This window comes from Lynx rufus, unplaced genomic scaffold (assembly GCF_022079265.1).
Source record: "Lynx rufus isolate CCGP_SWC_20201006 ecotype Redwood Valley unplaced genomic scaffold, mLynRuf1.p SCAF_6, whole genome shotgun sequence".
Classification (NCBI taxonomy): domain Eukaryota; kingdom Metazoa; phylum Chordata; class Mammalia; order Carnivora; family Felidae; genus Lynx; species Lynx rufus.
The window spans coordinates 25,072,110-25,083,362 of NW_025814878.1; the positions used below are offsets into that span (position 1 = coordinate 25,072,110).

General features: G+C 40.6%; 1 long non-coding RNA gene across 1 annotated transcript; it reads left to right on the forward strand.

Annotated features, from left to right (window-relative positions):
* Nucleotides 1-2,383: 2,383 nt before the first annotated feature.
* Nucleotides 2,384-10,063, forward strand: LOC124529290 (uncharacterized). The gene is made up of 3 exons (XR_006966306.1): nt 2,384-2,476; nt 4,308-4,989; nt 10,025-10,063. It is a non-coding gene; the product is annotated as an uncharacterized LOC124529290 (long non-coding RNA).
* Nucleotides 10,064-11,253: the final 1,190 nt, after the last annotated feature.

Sequence of the window (11,253 nt, forward strand, 5' to 3'; positions counted from 1 at the left end):
GGATTTCACAAAACTGAAATGTATCCGCAATCACGAGGCTATTTCAAGCGTAAGTAAAAGATCCAGGGCATACCTGTTGACCTGGAATAAACACATTGGATAGGGAAGAAGTAGGCCTAGAGTTGAGAAGAAGGTAAAGTCAGATCATGGAAGGCCTTGAATGCTAGGCAAAGAAGCATAGAGAGATACTATATTTTCTTTTTTTTTAATTTTTTTTTTTTTCTTCAACGTTTTTATTTTATTTTTGGGACAGAGAGAGACAGAGCATGAACGGGGGAGGGGCAGAGAGAGAGGGAGACACAGAATCGGAAACAGGCTCCAGGCTCCGAGCCATCAGCCCAGAGCCCGACGCGGGGCTCGAACTCCCGGACCGCGAGATCGTGACCTGGCTGAAGTCGGCCGCTTAACCGACTGCGCCACCCAGGCGCCCCGAGAGATACTATATTTTCATGAAGATTTGGCTTCAGTGTAGACTAAGTTGAATTGGAAAGGGATTCTAAGACCTGATCAAAGACACTAATGAGAAAGCTATCATAGTAACCAAGATATCAGGCAGTCTGGACCCTAATAATGGAACAATGGAGAGGAGGGAAAATGGAAAGGAAGGAAGGAATGGAAGTATACAAACCGTATAAAGGAAGAATACATTAGAGACTGAATGGGCAGATACAAGAGAGGAAATCTTGATGATTCTAGGTCTCCGGTTTCTGTGTTACAGAAACAGGGGACCATAGGAAGACAGAGTTAGTGCTGATTTTCTAACCTAGGTGGAATATACTGTGAGGAATGGAAAGTCCGTATAATAAATATAACTGGTAGACTGATGTAATTCAAATACTTTATTTACTTCCTTATGCATCCATTCTGCTACTGCCTCTTTTAAAAAGTGTTCGGTGGGGGAATTTGTTCTTATTTCCTTAAATGAAAGTTTGGCCTCTCACTTTTCTGCTCATTCTCAGTAGACAGTGCTAAGTGTCATGGAGTTTCAATTCAGGAAGTAGGATATCCAGCCCAAGATCTGAAGAGAAGTTCTGGGCTATCTTATGTGTTAAGGCTCAACTCCCCCAGCACAGGCCAACCTAGGGCCGCAAGTGGCAAAGGGCCATAGAGTTGAACCCGTCTCCATCTCTCCTCCCTTTTTGTTCCTTCCTCTACCCTCAACCCTGCCAGTTTCTCATCTTGTAAAGTTGAAACAGGAAGGAGTTGTCCCAGAGACTCTTAAGGGGAAGGGAAAGATGTCATAAGAACAGGGTATCATTATAATCTGACTCCATGGGGTCTGGACCTGGCACATGTTTAGAGCCAGCTTTCTCTTGTGGGCATTGTCCTTTGTCCCAGACAGATGCGTCTCCACTCTTGGAGGCCACCTGAGGCTCTTCGTGTGGATTTTAACCCTTGGGTCCCTCTGCCCCTCCAGGTGGTCTGCTTAAACTGGGCCCATTGTGACCCCAAGCCTATTCCCTCTCTCCTGTGGGGACAGGCTCTGGGTGTATAGATCCTTGCCCAGTATCCCACTCCTTGTTTTGCCTTAGAAAAAGCCAACCCTCCTGCATCCCTTCCCAGAACAGAAATAAAAATAAAACACTGAGCTTATCTGAGTAGCCCTGGGGAACCCCCTCCACCCCACGAGATAGCTGGCTCCTCCTTTCCCTCTTGGAATTGGGGTGGGATTGGGCTCATAGCTTAGTCCCATGCCACCATATTGTCTTCCAACTCTCCCTACACTTTCCTGCCCCTTTTGTATTCTTGATGTAGTTGAGAGATTCAAGGGTAATGAAACCAATTTTCCTAGCCAGTTTTCTTCATAAATTCTTCGTAGTGGGATCCTGTCATGAATGTCAACATTGATTTCATTATAGTGTCTCAGTAGAAACTTTAATTTGAGCAATCTTTCACATAATACTAATCCCAATGGTAATTTTTTTTTTCTGAATTTCTTTTACAAAGGATAAATTAAGTCAATGCTATAATTGTTGTGTCCACACTGATATCAATACATTTACATATATATTTAGAGATTTGGTATATTAGTTTCCAATTGCTGCTGTAACAAATCACAAATTCAGTGGCTTGAAGCAACACTAATGTGTTATCTTACAGTTTGGGAGGTCAGCAGTTGGAAATTGGTTTCACTGGGCTAAAATCAAGGTGTCAGCATCTAGGGAAGACTCCATTCCCTTGTCTTTGCCAGCTTCTAAAGGCTGCCAGTATTTTGGCTCGTGGCCCCCATCTTCAAAGCCAGCAACAGCAGTTGGTTCTTTCTCCCTTTGCGTCACTCTGCCCCTGATGCTACTGTCTCCTCTTCCACATTTAACTCCCCCGTGATTGCATCAGGTTCACCCAATTCATGCAGAATCATCCCCCTAACTCACAGTCAGCTTCAGCTGATCGGCAACCTTAACTCCCTCTGCAGCCTTAATTCTCTTTTGGCGTGCCTACCAAGGAAGTTCAGTCAGAGAAGCAGAACCAGTAGGAGGTATGTATTAAGAGATTTATTGCAAGGAGTTGGTTTCTGGGAACTGTGGGTGCTGGCGAGGCAAGTCAGGAAGGCAGCTGGGCATCTTGGGCTTGGGCTGAAATTGCTGTCCACAGGTGGAGTTTCTTTTTTTCTTCCAGGAAGCCTCAACCCTGCTTTTAAGGCCTTTCAAATGATTGGATGAGTCTCCTATAAATTATGCAAGACCTTCACTCTTACTTAAAGTCAACTTTAACTGATTGTGGACTTTTGGTTTCATAACTGGGACTATAACCTTGGCAAGCTGACATGTCAAAAAAAAGCCATTACAGTTCACTCTTTGTCAGCGTGGCACCTATGCACACCTCTATAAATGATACTTATGCTCCAAATAAAGGCGACAACAAAGTCCTACTTCCACCTGACGTCACACATCCTGCATGCAACAAAACACACCCAGCCTTTCTCCACAAGAGGATGCAGAGTGCTTGGGTGATATTCACTCTTCTCTTTGACAGAGTGTACCTTAAATGGTATGATACAAAGTTAACTTTATTCATACATCTTAGGGGCGCCTGGGTGGCTCAGTGGGTTGAGTGTCTGACTTCAGCTCAGGTCATGATCTCACGGTCTGTGAGTTCGAGTCCCGCGTCGGTCTCTGTGCTGACAGCCCAGAGCCTGGAGCCTGCTTCGGATTCTGTGTCTCCCTCTCTCTGACCCTCCCCCATTCATGCTCTGTCTCTCTCTGTCTCAAAAATAAATAAACATCAAAAAAAATTAAAAAAATAATACATCTTATGTTCTATGATAAGGGGATAAGAGGGGGAAAAACAAAAATAATTCGTTAAAATAATATGCATACAGACATATTCATGACAAAACAAGGAAGAAACACTCACACCTGGTGCAGCCCCAATTTCTGCAGCTGGTTACATGTCTTAGTTGGTATTTGTAGGCATCTTCTCCCACTACCCCTTCCCTATCCCCTTTGCCCTCAGCAAGCACCTCATTGATTTTGGTTCTTTACATGGTAGGGTGACCCAAACTTTCGTTTGTAAAGTTCTGGGTTGTTAGTAACCCTGGCTGAATTGGATTGTTGCAATTTTCCATTTGCTTTACTACAAATGATGCTTAATTTGGGGGTCAACTTGAGTGGGCCATAGGGTGCCCAGATAGTTGGCTAAACAGCATTTCTGGGTGTGTCTGTGGGGTGTTTCCAAATGAGAGTAGCATTTGAATTGGTATACTGAGTGAAGCAGATCACTCTCTTAAGTGTGGATGGGTACCATCCAATTCATTGAGGGCGCTGGGTTAGAAGAAAATGGCAGAAGAAGGGAAATTGACTCGCTCTGTCTAACTGCTTGAACTGAGATGGTCTTCTCCTGTCCTCAAATTTTGACTTACACCATTAAATCTCCTGTTCCCAGGCCTTTGGACTTGGACTGGAACTTACACATTGGCTACCCTGGCTTTTAGGACTTTGGATTCAGATTGGAATATCACTGGCTTTCCTAGGTCTCCAGCTTGCAGATGGCAGACTGTGAAACATCTTAGCTTCTATAACTAAATAAGCCAGTTCCTTACAGTATCTATCTATCTATCGTATTAGTCTATTTTTCTGAAGAGGTCTGACTAATACAGAGGGCAAGATAGGACAGTCAACCCTCATTTTTGAAAGATTCCATATTTGCAAATACACCTATACTAAAATTTATTTATAATCCCCAAAGCAATACTTTCTGGCTTTTATGTTCATTCTTGAAGCGCACAGAGAAAAATTTGAATGCCCACTGGGCTTATTTCTAGGTGAGGTTACAAACAAGATGATGCTCTCTCTGCCTTCTCGTTTCAGCGCCTATACAGAGATGACCAGAGAATGAAGCCAGTCAGGCATAGCGCAGTGTCGTGCAAGAAACTCCAACTCTGGGGCCATTTGGGCGGGATTTGAATCCCAAATCTGGCATCTGCTAGTGGAGCAGATTCAGGCAAGTCGCTTAACACTTCTGAACCTCATTTGCATTAAAAAAAAAATTAAACATTTTATCTTGAGATGGCTGTAGCATTTTCACTTTTGTAAAACAAAGAAAATAGAATCTACCAAGATGAATTGTTCTAGGATTTAAAATTGCACTTTATGTTAGAAATGTGTGTGTATATATATATGAAATATATACATATCTCCCATAGGAGCTATGGTTCAGTATTTCCTAACTCTATTTGCAGTGGCTTTGTAGAACATAACCGCCACAAATAAGGAGAACTGATTGTACTAACAGGTGCCCTAGGATACCTCCTGTGTATTCTTCCTACTTCCATCGTGTAGTCATAACCCAATTTCTTTGTTAATCAAGTCAAATCATTCCAGCCAATATAGTAACCACTTTTTTTTTTTTTTTGGCCTGTTGTTTCAGAGTCATGGGGACCCCAAAGTGGGAGGATGGCAGTTTCAGTTTCCAGTTCAGTGGAATAGTTTTTGTGTCTCCTGGTGGAACAGTTCTTCCCCTTCGGGACCAAGACTTCTAGACCAGCAGAGTGTAAGGTCATGTAGACAAGTAACAAAAATTTCAGTAGTGAATCACAAGGGTTAATTGTGAGTGGAATATTCCCATTTCCACCCTTTGGTTCTTGGACCTGGGAATCCTGGCTATGGGAGGCACAGCGTGTATTGGGTGCTGAGTTAGAGCATGTGCAACCTCTTGGAGGACATTGTACCAGCTCAGCCAGAGTTAGTGCTAACTTAGCGAGTGCTGCAACTGTCTTCAAAAGGCCATTCTACCATCCTGTGAAGTTAGCTGCTTTAAGATAGTAGGGTACACGGTAAGACCAGTGATTTCCATGAATATGGGCCCTTATTGCCACACTTACTTGCTATGAAGTGAGTTCATTGATCAGAAGCAATGCTGTTTGGAATCCCAACAGTGGATAAAGGCTTTATTCTTATAAGTGTACTCTGGGGCACAGACTGAATCTTCTGTCCGCAGATGGAATTTCTTCATCATCTGGAAAACCTCTACTCTGGTTTTAAGGGCTTTCAACTGATTGACTCAGGTCCACCCAGATTATCCAGACAATCTCTCATACTTCAAGTTAACTGATTATGGATAAAAATGAAAAATAAGTGAGAGAGGAGAATATGACAAAGGGACAATGAGAGCGAAGAAAACAAACACGATTCCTCTGGTGGAGTCAGTGCATCAAATTGGCTACATGACCCTGAATATTTGCTATGATTTTGCTACCAAGGATTTGTCTGTGATCCTTTAAGCATCTGTGCAAAGCATCTGTACATATTACCTCAGTCACAGTATTAAGAAGAGAAACAAACCAATTGACAGGAGAAGTATAGCCATGCCTGGCATTCTGGAACATTAGTAAAATCGGTGAGCATAGCATTTTAGGTTCTCAAGAACACCCTTAAAATGAAAACAGTAGCAAATGATAGAACCCCATTTTATATAATAGTTTATATTGTATGTGTTTTATAGAATATGTTATGTTTTATATAATATGTTTTATATATTATATGTGCTGTGTAAGCAGCACAGTTGAGTAAATGGAGTCATACCCACAGATCATTTTTTTTTTTAAGTTTTTTTTCAATGTTTTTATTTATTTTTGGGACAGAGAGAGACAGAGCATGAACGGGGGAGGGGCAGAGAGAGAGAGGGAGACACAGAATCGGAAACAGGCTCCAGGCTCTGAGCCATCAGCCCAGAGCCTGACGCGGGGCTCGAACTCCCGGACCGCGAGATCGTGACCTGGCTGAAGTCGGACGCTTAACCGACTGCGCCACCCAGGCGCCCCATACCCGCAGATCATTTAAAGTGGCTCACAACCAGCTCTCTACTGCTTCATAGTACAACTGGGGGCAAGTTTTAGGGTATTTGACAGTTGGGATGGATTATATATGCTTCTGGCTATTCTCTATATTTGTAGTTTATAGTAACTGAAGTTTACAGAGTATACTACTTTGGGTTGTCCTTTAAGTTAAAAAAATGTGTACGTGATAAAGTTGACATTTCAAATTAATTGGCAGTGAATGAATTATTTAATAGATTATTTGGGGAAAAATGACTCTTCACTTGGAAAAAAGTAAATTAAATCACTTCTTTATATAATATGCAGAAATTAATTCCAAGCTTAACTAAGATTTTAGAAAATTTTAATAATAATCCTAGAGTAAGGAAAGCCTTCTTAAGAACCCGTTGAAGTTCTGTATCCTTTATTAATTTCTGTATAGTTGTTTTACCAAATGTTGAGTGAAGGGTGTTGAATTCTCTAACAATAATTGCGGATTTGTCTCTCTTTCTCCTTTCAGTTCCATTAATTTCCACTTCACATATTTTTCACCTGTGTTTATTGGTGCATACACATTTGAGGTTGTTGTTCTTCTGATGGACAGACCATTTTATAATTATATTAATGTCCCTCTTTGTCACTAGTAATTTCCTTTGCTCTGAAATCTATTTTTTATGGTGTGTATATAATTGCTCCTTTTTTTTTTATTGTTTGCATGATACATCTTTTCCCCATCCTTTTACTTTCAATTTACCTATATTGTTATACTTTAAGAGAATTCATGTAGACAACATATAGTTTGGTCATTTTTTTAATCCACTCTGGAAATCTCTATATTTAATTTATATATTTATATCATTCACATTCAATGTAATTATTGATATGTTGGGCTTATGTCTGCCATTTTATTTTTATCTGTTTTTGTTTCTGTTTTTTTCCTCCTGTGTTACTATGAGTTATTTGAATACTTTTAGAATTCCATTTTGTTATGTATAGTGTTTTTCAGTGCCTTTCTTTGTATAGTTTTATTAGTGGTTTCTCTAAGCATTACCTTGTATATATATAATGTATTACACAGTCTACCAGTGTCATTATTTAATCAGTTCAAGTGAGGTATAGAAATCTTATATCTCTTTATGTTCATTTACCCTCTCCCATCTGTAATTCATTGTCAGACTTAAATATTTCCTCTACATATGTTTAGAACCACATCTGACAGTGTTATATAGTAATTTTTGCTTCAGCTGTCAATCATAATTTGTGGGTTTTTTGTTTTTGTTTTTTATTTTTGAGAGAGAGAGCGAGCGAGAGAGAGCACATGAGTTGGGGAGGGGCAGGGAGAGAGGGAGACACAGAATCCGAAGCAGGCTCCAGGCTCCAGGCTGTCAGCACAGAGCCGGACTCGGGACTCAAACCCACGGACTGTGAGATCATGACCTGAGCTCAAGTGGGACGCTCAACCAACTGAGCCACCCAGGTGCCCCAACTATCAATCGTATTTTAGAAAACTCAAGAAGAGACTGAAAATCTATTGTGTTTTACCCATATTTTCCCCTGCCTTGCTCTTTCTTACTCCTTTATGTTCCAGCGTTTCTTCTTAGATAATTTTCTTTCTATTTAGGAATTTCCGTTAGCCATTTTTTAGGGGTAGTCTATTGATGACAGATTCCCCTAGTTTTCTTTCATCTGAGATTGTCTTGATTTTCTCTTCATTCCTGAAAAATTTCTTATGAGTATAGGATTCTGCCTTGACAATTCTTGCTTTAGGCACCTAAAAAATATTGCTTCACTTCTTACTGTTCTCCATTGTTTCTGGATGAGAAATCCGCTGTCATTTTAATTGTGTTACCCATGTAGCTAAGGTATCGTTTTTCCCTGATTGCTCTCAAAATTTTTTTTTTTTTGTCTGTAGATTTCAGAGGTTTAATTGTGTTGTAGTTTAGCCTAGATTACTTTGGATTTATTCTATTTGGGGTTCACTCACCTTGAATCTGTAAGTTTATGTCTTTGCCAAATTTAGGATGTTTTCAGTCATTATATCTTTGACTGCTTTTTCAGTCCTGCTCTCTTTTATAGATATATAAATATATATATATAACAAAAAAATTTGTTAGGTCTTCAGGGTCCTGTTAGATTTTATATATATATATATGTAAATCCAATATATATATGTAAATATATATATGTATATCCATATATGTAAATCCAAATATATATATATATATACCCAAATATATATATATATATTTATATATATATAAAATCTAACAGGACCCTGAAGACCTAACAAATTTTTTTTCAACATATTCCTTCTCTTTTGTTCAGACTGAGTAATTTCCTCCAGCTCACCGATTCTTTCCTCTGTGATCTCCATTCTGCCATTGGGCTCATCCGCTGAGCTTTTTATTTTTGTTATTGTCTTTTTCAGTTCTACAGCCTTCATTTAGTTCTTTTTTATATCTTCTTTCTCTACCTTCTCCGTCTCCTCTTTCCTTTTTCCTCTTCCTCTTCCTCATCCTTCTCTTTGGCTAAGACTTCCTATTTCTTTGCTAAAGCTTTATATCTTGTCATTTGTGTCAACATGTTTGTAGTTACTCATTGAAGCATTTTTATCATGGCTGCTTTAAAATATTTGTTGGATGGGGTACCTGGGTGGCTCTGTTGGGTAAGTGTCATGACTCAGGTCATGATTCCATGGTTCGTGGGTTCAAGGCCCGCATCAGGCTTTGTACTGACAGTGTAGAGCCTGCTTGGGATTCTCTCTCTCTCTCCCTCTGTCTCTGCCCCTCCCCCCACTCCTGCTCTCTCTTCTATCTCTCTCTCTCTCCAAATAAATAAATAAACATTAAAAATATATTTACAAGCAAATAAAATAAAATATTTTTGGATAACTCTAACATCTTTGTCATCTCAGTGTTGGCATCTATTGATTGTTGTCTTTTAAAAAAAGATTTTATTTTTTTTTTTTTAAGAACAATTTTAGGCCCACAGCAAAATTGAGAGGAAGGTACAGAGATGACCCGTATACCCTCTTCCCCCACACATGCATAACCTCCCCCATTATCAACATCCCACACAAGAGTGGTGTATTTGTTACAATTGATGAACCTATATTGACACATCATTATCATTCAAAGTGCATAGTTTACAATAGGGCTCACTCTTGATGTTGCACATCATGTGGGTTTGGACAAACGTATAATGACATATGTGACCAGTATAGTGTCATAGACAGTATTTTCACTGCCCTAAAAATCCTCTGTGCTCTGCCTTTTCATTCCTCCACCTCCTGACAACCACTGATCTTTTTAATATCTCCATGATTTTGCCTTTTCCAAAAAAGTCTTGACCTTCCACTAGACCTCTTCTAGTATCACCCCAGCAGGGAGGGGGAGGGCCATTTCCTTACTGACACGTGGGGATAGAAGTCCAGTGTCTTCACACGGTCTACACTGACACTGCTGGGGTGGGGCTTGTTCCATGTTGTTCCTTGACCTGATGTTCACTTTGTATAAAAACGTCAAGTTTTTAATTGTACTTCGCCATCAGAATAGAGAAAAGTATATCTGCTTCAGCTTCCTGGAAGCAGAAGTCCTCAGCAAAATTTCTAAAAATTTGATAACATTGAATATTATCACGGATGTGAGGCAATTGGTACTGGGAGTATGAACTTGTAAAAACTGTGGTGAGAGTAATTTGATAATAGCTATCCAGAAATTTTATTTTATTTTATTTTTAATTTTTTTTAACATTTATCTATTTTTGAGACAGAGAGAGACACAGCATGAGCAGGGGAGGGGCAGAGAGAGAGGGAGACACAGAATCCGAAACAGGCTCCAGGCTCTGAGCTGTCAGCCCAGAGCCCGATGCGGGGCTCGAACTCACGGACCGCGAGATCATGACCTGAGCCGAAGTCGGACGCCCAACCGACTGAGCCACCCAGGCGCCCCTGCTATCCAGAAATTTTAACAAGATCAGCAGTCCTACTTGTAAAAATCTATTCTATGCAACTGCTAACGTGAGTACATAAATAGTAAAGATGCTTCTCTTAGCATTGTTTGTCATAGTGAAAATAATTAGAAACAATTTATCAACAAATAGAGAAATGCTTAAAAATACTGTGGTATCCAAACGGTGACATTATATGCAGCCATGACTTTTTATAAAGTAAGCTGCAAAAAAAAAAAAAAAAATGGATAGCACATTCTCATTTCTCATACAAAAATTGTTGAGTAGCCTTTTCCTTTCCTTAGAATTAACGACTAAGTTAATTATCCTAGAGCATCACCCGTTCCCTTCCTACCACCTCATTCAACACCCCAGTGCTTCTTACAGTCCCATAAACAAAAAACCTGGGGGTAGTGATAGAATAGGGAAAAGCCTTTGCAGTCAGGCATTGCTGGCTTAGGTGGGAACTCTATTTTCCATTGGCTTCCCATGGAAAAAGGAAGGGGCGGTGCTCATCCCCCCTCCACAAGTCAGGTAAAAGAGGGGGAATCATGGTAATTGCTTACAGACCTTAAAAGTACCTTAAGAGTATGAGACTGACATTTTGTTCTCCAAACGAGTTTTTGGGATTTCAGCTTAAGCAGCTGATTCATCAGTCCGCTGTATAATTACGTGAATAGGGGAAAACAGACAGATGGCAGACGGCTGAGAGCTGATCACAGGGCAAGGGGACCCCGGTGGTAAGAAGGCAGGGGCTGAAGGCATTGAGAAAGCTAGACAGGAAGATACGGAGACAAACTCCACCTCAGAGAACTACGCAGAAGGGAGGCCCCCTGGCGCTCTCTCCTCCCAATGCGCTCCCCTCCAGAAAAGAGACTGAAGAAGAATTTACTGTCAGGCTCCTGTGAGAGGGCGCATTTGGCCCCTTGCTTCCCAGAGGGCAGCCAGGGCAAGCGAGAGGCAACTCACAAAGGACCACCACAGTGGGTAGTCAATAAAGAAGCACCCCCTCTCATAGTCTCTGTCAACACCTACTACGAGAGAAACAAGTT